The following is a 12,890-nucleotide window of genomic DNA, read 5'->3' on the forward strand; positions in this document are numbered from 1 at the left end:
TGAGGGGAGAGCGGAGCCGTGGGGGGAGAGCAGAGCCGTGAGGGGAGAGCGGAGCCGTGAGGGGAGAGCGGAGCCGTGAGGGGAGAGCGGAGCCGTGAGGGGAGAGCGGAGCCGTGAGGGGAAGGAAGGAGCGCACACCGGAGAGGGAAGGGAAGGAGAGGAGCAGGCGGGGAAGGAGAGGGAAAGGAAGGGGCGGAAAGGCAAAGGAAGGAAAGGAAGGGCGAAGGAAGGGAAGGAGAGGAGCGGGGAGCGAAGGGAAGGCGGGCGAGCAGCCGAGCCGAGCCGCCGGCGCTCCCCGCGGGGCCGGCCCCGCTCGCTCCGCAGCGCCGGGGAAGCACGGCCGCCGCTCCGCCGCCAGCGCCGGGGCCATGGAGCGCTGAGGGGCTGCGGGAGCCCGAGGGAAGCCTGAGGAGAACCGGAGGAGAACCGGAGGAGAGCCGGAGGAGAACCTGCGGGGAGCCCCCGGAGCCGCCGGCGAAGGTAAGCGCTGCCCGGCTGTGGGGCCGCGGCCGCCGCCCGGGGCCGGGGCTGAGGCGGCTCCGGGCTGTGAGGGGACCCGGCCCTGCCCGGCCCTGAGGGGGTCCCGGTGGGTCCCGGTGGGTCCCGCTCCGTGCCCGGGGCCGATGGAGCCCAAGCACCGATTCACTTGTGGGGTGTTTGCGTGGCCCCAGTTAAGTTTTGTCGTGGGCAATCACATGGCCTTAAAAGAAAAAAAAAAACAAAAAATATAAAAAATCCCGAACAAACAAGGGTTGTTGTTTGCCAGAGAGCGGATATACACTTTAATCGGTTTTTAAAAATGACTTGATTTCTGCGCTCTCTGCACCTTGCAGGTTTTCTGTGTATATGTTTATTTCACCTCTGTTTTTGCCTGTATTCTTTCTGCCTCGGGTTTCTGTTGGGATCGCTCATTTTCTCCTGGCCGTGCTGAGGCTGCCGTGTGGCAGCACCGTGTTCCACACAACCGCATTCCCGGGATTTGCGCCTTCCCAGCGCCGTGGGATGGGGGCTGCCCTGCCGGATTCCCCTTCCCAGACAGCCCAGCCCCATCCCAAAAACCTCGGCAGCGATCTGCAGCCTGGATCCTCGGAACTCCGGGTGGGATGAGCCCTCCCGGTGCTCCTGTGCCGGAGACATTTCCTCTGCATCATTTCCCTGCCATGTGCTTTGAGTCAGTTTGTTTTTCCTGAGCCTCCTTTTCCCAGTTCGGAGCCTGGTGGGAGTTGCGAGTTCAGAGAGGATCTGGGAGCTGTTCCCTTGGTGTGGCTCCACAAAGAGGAGCTTTTCCCCCTCCTCAGGTGGAGGTTGATGAGTTAAAAATCAATTCTGCTGAGGAACGAGGTGTTCGCTGTGATCTCTGGGGCTGGGATGGAGCCACGAGGGCACAGAGTTGTTTTGTGTGATGCTCAGCATCTGTTGCTACAGGAAACATCCCAAGACATCCTCCACTAAAGAGAGAATTCCCGGTAGATCTCTCCTGTGTGAGACTCTTTCCAGCAGAATCCATACAATACCTTTTATTTTTTTTTCCTCTGGAATCCTGGTATCCATAAGAAGCAGCAGTGAATAAACTGAATAATTGCATTTGCAGGTCATAAATCCAGGGGAACAGGGAACTTTTTTAGGCCACCATGAGAGAGATGCTCGTTTGTAGTGTCCCTCATTATCAGCTCTGGAGAGGGAACTGATGGTTAAAGAGGTTATGAAGAAATCTGTGATCTATAAATCATCTGGAATAAAAGCTTGTTAGCACAACAAGTGCTTTTCCTGGCAGATTATTCATTGGAATTCTCCGTTTCTCTTGTCATCTCATCTATTTTAATGTCTCCTTGTGCCTGCTCAGGTGCTCCAGGAACAGCTGTATCCTACTTCATTCTCGGATTTGGACATTTTAGATTCCAGGAAATAAATTTTAGTGCAGTGCCTTAATGTGAAGCTGAAACAAAGGATGATATTAAACCTTTTTGGCTGTTTTTTTCCAAAAACATATTCAGGTTTTTTCTCCACCACTTCTGTATTTACTTCCCAGCTCTTCCCACGTCACATGGAAACCTCTCCTTATTCAGCATTCAAATCCTGATTTATCCATCAGGGAGCTTAACCCAGATTAGCTGAGTAATCGTCTCTGGGAACACAAGGCTCCTTTAAAAAGTCATTCCAATCAAATCCCTGGAATTTCCATATTTGAAATGGATAGCCACGGATAGAGCTGGAAAATCCTGCCTAAAATGGCAGTTTTTAATTGGAATGGTTTGTTTTACCCAAACATCCTTTCCTTGGAATGATCCACATGGAGCTGTCCCTGGGGAAATGTGGGAAATTTTAAGCATTTGGGAAAAATAGTGACAAAGCAGTGCTTGGAAACACCTTTATTTCTTTAAATTAAGTGCCTGTCTTTTCCAATTTTCAAGCCTTATATGGTTCCCTCTGCAAATAAAATTGGATAATTATGGGAGTGGGATAAATACAGACTTGGCAGATGGGAAAAAAAAATGTGAAGGTGTAGGACAAATAATGAGGTGAAAAAACTCCCTTAAACTTGACGCCTGTTGCAAACAAATGAGTGGATATTTATATGAAATATTGCTTTGAAGGAACAGGATTTTAACCTGATGTTATTACTCATGCTCTGGGGGGTTTTTTTCCCCCTTTTCCCTCAGTTTTAAGAATGAAAACAATTTTTCTGCCTCACTTTGGGCTCCTTGCTGCAGCAGAGCTTTGGTTTCAGGTGATGCAGGGCGATGCTTGAGCTGGGCTAGGTGAATTTCAGTGGAATTTCTGTAATTCTGAAAGGAGCTCTCAGCTTCAAGCAGGTTTTTACCAAAAAAAGAGAACAAATTGTTACCATCCTGTTGCTGCTAAGACATGCAGGGAAAGCCAGGCTGTGCTTCTCTGAGTGTTCCATTCATCTGTGAGCCCTTCCTATCCCAAATAATTCAAGGATATTGCCATTATTCAGGTTAAAATCTTAGAAAGAGCTTGATGAATGATACAGAGAAAATAAATGAAGAACTTTTCTCGTGGTTATGCAGTAAAATTGAAAAATCCAAGCCTTTGTGTTTAATTTTTAACTTCATTTTTTATTAGATGTCTAATTAGACTGAGGACCCATTTGCCAGAGTGTTCTTGAAACACAAAACTTACCAAAATAATTCCTGTCAATCACAGGAGAAACTTTGCAAAGGGAAAAAAAGGCAATTTTTAGAGAACAATGAAGAAAAGATAAAATGGTTTATCCTTTGTGTTTTAGACCAGTCTGAGAACTGAGGGAACTTCCTGGGAGAGCAGATTACTCCATGTTTGCCTCCCGTGGAATTCCTGCACTTTCTGCTGCAGCATCTGGCACTGCTGGCAGTGATGAGAAAATAGATTAGAGGATGAGGCTGGATTAAATCCCTGCTTATTCAGGTACTTAAAAAATGTCATTTTGTACACCCTGAGTTCAGCTTTTCCTCATGTTTGGCCACTTAAGGATACACTTTGTTTATAAATAACTCAGGGGAGGAAAAGTCAGAAAATTCCCCTTTTTTTTATACCTTTGTTTCTCCGTTTTCCCTCTGTCCACGTGGAGTTTTGTGTGTGGATTGTGGGATTTTTTTCCTTTCCTCCATCCATTTTCTCTCCTGAATTTCTCTCCTCTCTGGAAGCCAAGCAAAGAGGGTTGTGAATATTTTTACCAATGAGGATGAAGTGGAACCAAGGCAGATCCAGGGCCTGGGAGAAGTTAAGGACAATCTTGGCAGTGCTGAAAATATAGGTTGGGAATTGGGACAGTGTGGAGCAAAGATATTGCATGGAGTGAGAGATTTTATAGAGCAAAATTGGAGAAAAAAATTGCTTATTTGGGGTAAAATGATAAAACTTGGTACCTTCAGGGCTGGACACCAGAAAAATGATGAATTTTGGTCTTTAAATTCCCAGGGGTTTTCTGTTCTGTGGGAGAGCTGAGCTCTGCTCCGATGGGTGGTTTTGGAGGAATATTTGGAATATTCCTTTGCACACAGCTGTTGAGAACGTTCCTCTGAGCTGTTCAAGAGTTAACTCAGCCTTGTTTGCTCTCTAATTAATTTGCTGGGGGATAATTCCCCACGTTTGACCTGATTTTGGCAGCAGATTTGGTGGGAGCAGCTGCTGATCCTGGCACAGGCTTTGCCTCCTGTGCAGGAGGTGTTGGGGAGCAGCTCAGGACCACGATGAAGGCACCAAACGCTCCTCCGGGTGCTGCTCCCTCCTCATCCTCATTCCCGGCCTGCAGGAAGTAGGACAGGGAATGTTGGCAATAAAAGGATGTTTTTTTTCACTGTTTCAAGGCAGATCTTGTGGAACAACGGGCAGAGCTCGCTGTGCTACAAGAGAAAGTGTAGGAAGAGAGAAGAGGGGAAAGGGAGGTCAGCTAAAATAAATCCAAGGAAACAGCCCAGCCTTGGAGACTGCAGAGAGCCAGGGAAGCACAGCAGAGAGGGAACAGCGAATAAACTGATGCCAGGGGGGGTTGTAAACCAGAGAATTCACCTGAGCTCTCCTAAATCCAAAGGGAATCTCCTGCTGTGGGAACAACCATCCCTGCGTGTTTGTGGCACAGGGGAGCTGAGTGGAGCTGCCAGGGGATTTGCTCCTCGGGATTTTTGGGATGATGTGCTTTTATTTCAGTGGTTCTGAAGCTGGAAACAAGGAGTTGACCCTTTGCTGGAGTAAATAACCAGTGGATTTTCAGTTCTGTTTCTGCCTGGGCTCCTCTGTGAGCACATCCAAGGAATTGTGTTTCTTCTGGGAGCTGAGGCAAATAAAGGCACTGCCTGGAGCTTAGAAGGAACCGGAGACTCATTGGAGTTTTCTTCAATGTGCAGGAATCAGCTTTGGTGCTTAAAATCTGAAATGTAAAGAGAAAAAGGGATAAATTTCCCTTGATGGAAGAGAACCTTCCCTAACCTTGTTGCTAAACAAAGCTCAGCTTCTGAGTCACTCCCATGGATCTGGGTTGAATATTTGCAGCTTGCAGGATGGGCACCGAGGGATAAAAATCCCTCCTGAGCTTTGGGGAAGGATTAGGACTGTGCTCCGATGGAAAAATAAATTCTTGCCATTGATTTTTGTCCCATTCATGCTTTTGTAATTCAGCAATTGCTGGAGGAAGCTACAGACAGGATCCCACTGGAATAAACAGCACAGAAAATCTGGGTTTGCCAGAGCTCTCGGGAAACGTGGGGGATAAATCTGGAGAGGAGCTCCTTACAACAGGGACACTTCCAAGGGTGCAGGAATAAATATAAATAGTGGGGGCAGGAACCTGGGGAAGAGAGGAATCCAAAAGGATGAATCCTCGGGATCTCCGTTCCTGAGAGCAGCAGCTGAAATGATCCAGCAGCGCTGGAGCTCTCGAGGAGGAGATCAGAGTGAGATATCTGGAAACCCTCAGGGTTTCTGTGTGGTGGGGTTGTGCCCAAGGAACAGCAGATTCTCGGGATGCACCGCGTGCTCGGGAATACTGATCAGGAATCCCCCAGGGCTGGTGGTACCGGGGTCAGCCCACTCCTCTCTGGAGGAAAAACCATCCCATTTAACATTGGAAAAGTGTCCCTGGAGCAGCACAGGATTCCCCAGGAATTCCATCTGGGAATGGCTGCTGGTGGTTGAGTTCCCGGGAACACCAGCTTGGGCAGGAGCAGAGCAGGATGTGGAGAGCCTGGAACCACAGCACTGCTCCTGCCTGAGGTGCTGCTCTTCCAGCTGGAAAACTCTGTGTGGATCTTTTGGGATCCTAGGAAGAGCAGGAAGTTTGTCCCACATTATCCTTGGAGAGAGACATCTCCAGGATCTCAGCAATGAGGGACAGCGCAGGAAAAGCAGAGCAGGATGTGGGATGTTCTTGGAGACTTGGATTCCCAGCTCCTTCCAGAGGTGCTGCTCTTCCCGGTGGAAAACTCTGTGTGGATCTTTTGGGATCCTCAGAGGAAAGCAGGGAGCTTGTCCCAGATTATCCTTGGAGAGAGGAGTGGCTTCGGGGCAGGAGGAGCAGAGCTGGGGTTCCATGGGGGAACTGCTGATCCCAATGATTCCATGGCAGGCTCTTGTCTGGACAATTCCAAAAGAGGCTCCTCATGGCAAACTCCAGGAAAAGTGTCTCCCCCTGCCATAATTATTCATCCAAAAGGATTGTTGGGATGCCCTTTCCCACTGGTTCTTCCCAAGCTGGGAGAAGGGAATATTCCTCAATTGTTTCTGTGGGCCTGTTTCTTTCCCTTCTTTCTTTCCTCTGCATTCAATTCTCAATTCTGCATTTCCTTTCTGGAATTCATCCCAAATTCCTATTCCAATCCCCTTTCCCTGCACTTTCCTAAAGAATCCATGAAATCTCTGCCTGTTCTTGCATTGTTTGATGTGTTATTGGTGTGTGTCCAGTTCTGGGGGAGAACTGGGCCCTTGCTTTTCCCGTTTTCCTTATTCCTGCAGGAGCCACAGGAACATCATGGGATTTTTGTGGGTCACTGATGAATCAATTCCATTAAAAATGGAAGTTTTTCCATGTCTTTTTCCCAGAAAAGCAGGAACAAGGCAGTGTTCAAATCAAGTCAGGCAGAAGAACTATAAACACTTATTTCACCTAATTTTTCATTTCCTTCTGGAGCCATATTCCCAGAAATCCATTTATTTGTTTTTTTTAGAAAAAAAGGTAAAAATAATCCACAGGCACTGAAAGGAAATAGAAAAAGACTTTTTTTTTCATCTTTCCTTGTTTTTCTATCACCCACTCTCAGCATAAATATATTTAGTGCAAGACTCCTGTCATGTAAAATAATTGTAATTAATTCCTCGAGTCAGGACTGTGTAGGAAAATTCAGGAGGAATTTCCTAAGTGCAGGATAAGGGATTTATTTGGACTCATGGAAAACCAGAGAAGCTTTATGATTAAAAAATGATGATTTACCTTTGAGTAGACTCTTCCTGACTTTTAAGAAGCTTTGGTGAGTTTTCCTGGATGAAATATTGGATTTTTTCCATGATTTCAGGTGTGTTCCTGGTGTGGATTTTGCTGGAGAAACGGAGGTGGCATTTTTGGGGTTGTTTGTTTACAAAACAGGAACAAGCAGGAGAAATCTCCCCAAGTCCTCTCATGGAATGGCAGCCAATCCCCCAAAATTCCCTTTTCCCTTCCCATGATCAGCTGGATCATTCCCATTTCCCTGGATGATCAAGCTGGAATATTCCTGGCTATTCCTGGAATATTCCTGGCTATTCCTTTTCCCATTTTACTCATCAGAGTTGTTGAATTATTCCTTTTTTTTGGTCCATCCTGTGCTGTCTCATGGATCCAACACCAATTTGGTGCTGCCCGTTTGCTTCCCACTACAGCAATTCCGACATTTTTTACTTGGATAAACCAGATTCTCTTTAACTTTCCAGGAAACCAAAGCTATTTTGGTTTTTATTCTTGATATTGTGCAAGTCTGGATTGATGCTGGGAATCCTGCAGCTGCTTGGGTTTGAATTTCAGATCCACACTTCCATGAATTTATTTTTTTTTGGAATTGTGCTTGCACTGATGGGTTTTTAAAGGGTATTTGTAGGTGTGTAACAACTGCTCTTTAATCAGAGGGATGAAATTCATGGAAATTTGTCATTTGAGACGGGAAAAAATTGGAGGCAGCACAAAAATGTTCCTCCTGTGTTTATCTGTGACTTGGTGACTAAAGCAGCGAGGGTTTTCACACTGGAAATAGAATCAAATCGTCATTTCCATGATTTTTTAAAGTCTGAAATATCTGGAGAGGGCTTCTTTCCCAGCTGGAATTCTGTGGGCTCAGATCCTCTTTTTCTGCAGAGGAGGGGGAAAGGAGTGTTCTCCATCTGGCTGGGGGTTAAAATGATCCTGCAGATGAGTTTGGTTCTGCATTCCAGGCCTAAAACTGGGGAATTCTGTGGAGAAAAGAGCAGGATTGCTTCATTCCAGAGCCATCCCAGCTGCAGGAAGTCCAGGTTCTGCACTGCACCCAGTGGTTTCCATCTTTTGGGGCTGGAATTTGAAGTGGGACTTTATTTTCTTTCAGAGAGCAAGAGACACATTCCTAAAAATAAATGGATCAAATGATATTGGAATTTTCATTTATAAATTCTCTGGGAATCTGCCAAAACTTCCATCAGAGACCTGCAGTCATTTGTGAGGAGGCACAGGCTGTTCCCAAGCCGAGGAAATTCAGGTGGGAGGGATTTGGTGAGGGGGAGAAATTCCTTACTGAGGGGAAAGCTGAGGCTTTCCAGAGGATCTTTGGCTGTCCCTGGATCCCTGGCAGTGCCCAAGGCCAGGCTGGATGGGTTTGGAGCAGCCTGGGACAGTGGGAGCTGTCCCTGCCATGGCTGGGTGGGATGGGATGGGATTGAAGGTCCTTCCCAACCCAAAGCAGTCTGGAATTGTGTCATTCCATGGGGTCAGTGCTGTTTGATCCCTGTGGGAATGGAGCAGGAAATGCCCTCTTCCCCTGTTCCCCTTCCCTGTTCCCATTCCCTGTTCCCATTCCCTGTTCCCATTCCCTGTTCCCCTTCCCTGTTCCCCTTCCCTGCTCTCCAGGCTGAGGAAACGTTTCCATTTTCCCCATCCCTTCCCATCCTATGGGGAAGGGAAGGTGCGGGAAGGTGCGGGAAGGTGCGGGAAGGTGCGGGAAGGGAAGGGAAGGGAAGGGAAGGGAAAAGGAAATTAAAGGAAAGGGAATCCCTCTGTTCTCTGGGGTAAAGCTGTCCCTTCAGCTCTCCAGCTCCAAAGCTAATCCAGAGGAAAACAACAGGGACACACTGTGCTCACTGCAGCACCTCGGGACTGGCCTGGAGCCGCCCTTTGCTGCCTTTTCCAGCAGCAGAGGTTTCCCTCTCACACCCGAGGATGTGCAGCTCAGCCCCAATAAATCACATTCCAGCTGCTCCGGCTCTGCCTCCCAGCTCTGCTCCCAGAGGGCTCATTCCCTCCCTGCTGGGGTGGATTAGATTCCAAGCTGTTCCCTGCTCCACATTTGCTGCGGGAAAACAGCTGAGGGCCCAGATTTTGCAGTTTTATTTCGGGCAGCTTGTTTGTTTTGAGGAAAAAACCCATTTCCTTCTATTCTGAGTTTTCAAAGGGAGGAATATCAACATTTCCTTATCTCTGTGGCAGCAGATCCTTGAGGGAAGCACCTGAATGTGGGAGCGAGCTGGAAATGAAAAACCTTTGGGAGAAGGGAGAAGAGAAGAGAAGAGAAGAGGGAGAAGGGAGGAGAAGAGAGAAGGGAAAACAGGGAAGGGAGAAGGGAGAAGAGAAGGGAGAAGGGAGAAGGGAGAAGGGAGAAGGGAGAAGGGAGAAGGGAGAAGGGAGAAGGGAGAAGGGANAGGGAGAAGGGAGAAGGGAGAAGGGAGAAGGGAGAAGGGAGAAGGGAGAAGGGAGAAGGGAGAAGGGAGAAGGGAGAAGGGAGAAGGGAGAAGGGGGAAGGGAGAAGGGAGAAGGGAGAAGGGAGAAGGGAGAAGGGAGAAGGGAGAAGGGAGAAGGGAGAAGGGAAGCTCTCCTGGGGTTCCTGATCCTGGAGCAGCCGATTAGGGCTGAGTGTAATTAATAAAGAGAAGAAATCCATGAAGTTGTTATAGTAACTGGGAAGTGAGGTTGGAATTTATGATCTAAGTGACTCAGCTCTGGGGGGAAGGGATCTGGGAGCCCATGGAGGAAGAGCTGGAGCTTCCCTTTCCCTGCTCCCTGCTCTGCCCATTCCCAGAAAACTGCAACAGGCATGGACAGGGATCTTCCAAACCCTCAGCAGGAAAACCAACTCGTGCCATCCCTCTTGTCTCTCTGCATGTCTTATGATCCTGGAAAAGTTGGGAAAACTCTCCCCAAATAATCCATGTAGGAATTAAATCCTGCTGTTTGTTTTTTTCCCTAGGAATACAAGAATGTCCTTTAGTTTTCCAGCAAATAATGTCAAATAATGACAGCTGTAAAACTCCTCTCCTGTTGCTCTTTTGGGAATTCAGGGAGCTGGGTGGGGATTTCAGGATCTGGGAGTTGTGCATCCTCTTAATCTGCATTTCTTTGTCCAAGGAAAACACACACTAATGATAAAATGGGAAAACCTGTGGAGAAGTTGGGTCGTTCCTGTGACTTAGAGAATTTTTTGTTGTATTTTTATATTTGTAGCACTAAACAAAATATTTGGGTGTTGTTGGGATATTGTTCTTTCCAAGTATCCTCCAGTTTAGGTGGAAAAATATCCTGGATTCGTTTGAAATGGTCCTTTTATCCCTCAAGGCCTCAGCCTGGAAAATGCCAGAATTCCAAACTGGTTTGGGTTGGAAGGGAAATTAAAAATCCTCAAATCCCCACCATCCCAAACTGCTCCAACCTGGCCTTGGACACTTCCAGGGATCCAGGAGCAGCCACAGCTACTCTGGGAATTCTATTCCAAGCTCTCCCCCCCCCTCCCAGCTGGGAATTCCTTCCCTATATCCCACAGAATTCCACCCTCTGGCAGCTTTTTCCATTTTCATCCCCTGTCATTCCCCAGAATTGGCATTTTCCTGGTGAGGCTGGACAGATCCAGGTTGGGATTCCTCATGGAACACCCTGGCACGCTCCTACATCCCGATATTTCAAAATTCCCACTTTTTCAATTCCCTCTGCAACCTCAGCATGCAATAATTGCACCAGAAGAGGCAGATTTTTTTATATGGTGTGTCACAAAAACACCCTGACCTAGAGCTGATCCCTGGGAAATGAGAATTCCTTGCGGGAAGTGCTGGGATTTTGGGAGCAGGGGTTACTGAACAAAGCTCTCCTGGTTAATTGCAGCCTTTGAAGTGGTGGAATTGGATAAAAACTTCCCAAAATGTTCAGCAAGAGGCAGCACAAGGATCACTCCACGTAATTAAAGGAATATTTTGATAACTGGGAAAGAAATTACCAGGAGAAATTGGGAGAAAATGCTGGAATTGCCACTTTCACCTCACTTCAGAGCACTTTATTTGGGAAAAAATCGCAGAATGAGCTAAATCACTTTTTCATTAAAAACCAAAAATGCTGATTGTTCAGCCTGGCATCGAAAAAAATACAAATATTTACCCAAGAAGCAAAATATCAGATCCAGAAGGAAAGAAAACAACCCCAGTCTAAGGAAACAGGAACATCTGCTTCAGCTCCGAGGAAAAATCCTGGAATAAGAGAGCTGAAACATCCCTCTAAATCAGGTTTTTTCCCTTTAATCTCCCGTTATAAATTAGTGCTGTCCAAGATGCCACTTCAAATATCCAAAATAAAATATGGAAGCTTTTGCTGGAAAACACAGGAGCATTTCCAGAATGCCAAATGCTTTTCCTTTAATCTTAATTTCCTTTTTTTTTCTTTATTTTTATTGGATGGGCAGACAAGAATTTCAGTCTGGACATTGCTGACATGGAAAAAAATCAACCCTGGGATAAATCAGATTTGGAGTTGACCACGGTGCTGTCATGTCTTGTTTAATATTCCTAAAGTCAGGTTTTGCAGTTTTGGATGAATATTGAGGAAAATGTAATTTCTCTACTTCACAATCCTTTTCCTGGGAAGGACACGGAGGGCAGGATTTAAATTTGTTGTGCCACAAATCCTCATTTTCCCTTTTTATTTGGATTTTGCGTGTGCCTGCGGTCAGAAAAGCTGGAAAAATCGGTCTGGAAGTGTTTGTTCTAATTAACCATGGAATGAGTTTTTCCTCAGGAACTGGAATTGTTGTGTTTGGGAATCTGGGATGTGGGAAAAGCAGGATTATCTTGAAAAAAACCCAGGATGCTCCATCCTGGAGAGCCCTTTTCCCATTGTCAGCTCCCATTTTCTGGCTGTAAATCCTGGAATGATTCGGGTTGGAAGAGACCTTTAAACTCATTTTTTCCCAACTTCCTCCAAACCCTTTCCTTACAGGTCTCAGCTTTCCCTTGGTTTTCCAAGGTTCTCCTAAAAAAAATGGATTTAAAAGCCTGAAAAAATGGGGTTTGGTGGCAATTTTTGGCTCTGCAAAGATGGAATTTTGGGTTTAAGGACTTTGAAGTTTCAGCCTGGAATTCCATGATGGAATTCTGATGTTCTTGTGGTGTTCCCAAGGGGGGTTGAGCTTGGGAAGCCCATAAAGAGGAGATTAAAAAGCCCAAAAAAGTGGATTTTAGGGCAATATTTGTCTCTGTAGAGGTGGAATTTTGGGGTTGAGGGGTTTGGAGAGTCATCCTGGAATTCCATGATGGAATTCTGATGTTCTTGTGGAGTTCCCAAGGGACTTTGAGCTTGGAAAACCCCAAAAAAGTGGATTTAAAAGCCTAAAAATGAACTTGCTGCTCTAATTCTGGATTTCATCTTTCCCCACTATTCTTAGTGGTTTTTCCATCAGGAAAAACGAGCGAGGTTTGGAATATCTCTGTTTTCCAAGATTCTGGAGAACGAGGGTGGGATCTGTGGGCTCAGATCTGTCCTGAGGTTCTTGGGGTCATTGCGTGGCTTTGCTGCTCTGCTCTAAAATAACATTTCAAAGGAAAAAAAGGGAAAAATTCCTTCTTTTCAGGCAATTTGGCCCTTCCCAGAAAAACTCTTGGAGAAGGAGATCTGAGGATTTAAAAATCTCTTTTGGAGAAAATGTTTTACAACTCAACTTGTGGGAGAGTTTAGGGAGGGAAGAAATAAATGAGGGACAGGAACCTTTTATTTTTATGTTTTATTTCTCCAGTGTTTATCCCATAATAATCCAAATGGATTTTCTGGGAAACCCAGCAAAGCTTAGGGATGATGCTTCTTTCCCAATAAAAACACAGAAAGAACATCAAGAAAAAATCAGCCTAAAAATCTACATTATTACTATTATTATAATTATTATTATTATTATTATCATCATCATCATCATCATCATTATCATTATCAT

At 46.1% G+C, this 12,890-nt stretch overlaps 1 protein-coding gene across 1 annotated transcript in view; it reads left to right on the top strand.

Moving 5' to 3' along the window:
• Window positions 1–357: 357 nt before the first annotated feature.
• PDE4B (phosphodiesterase 4B) overlaps window positions 358–12,890 on the top strand; it is a 165,865-nt gene continuing 153,332 nt past the window's right edge. Inside the window, exon 1 of the mRNA XM_015636159.3 lies at window positions 358–480. The gene's annotated coding sequence lies outside the window, so the exon portion shown is untranslated. The remainder of the gene's footprint in view (window positions 481–12,890) is intronic.

Source organism: Parus major, chromosome 8, assembly GCF_001522545.3.
Source record: "Parus major isolate Abel chromosome 8, Parus_major1.1, whole genome shotgun sequence".
Classification (NCBI taxonomy): Eukaryota; Metazoa; Chordata; class Aves; order Passeriformes; family Paridae; genus Parus; species Parus major.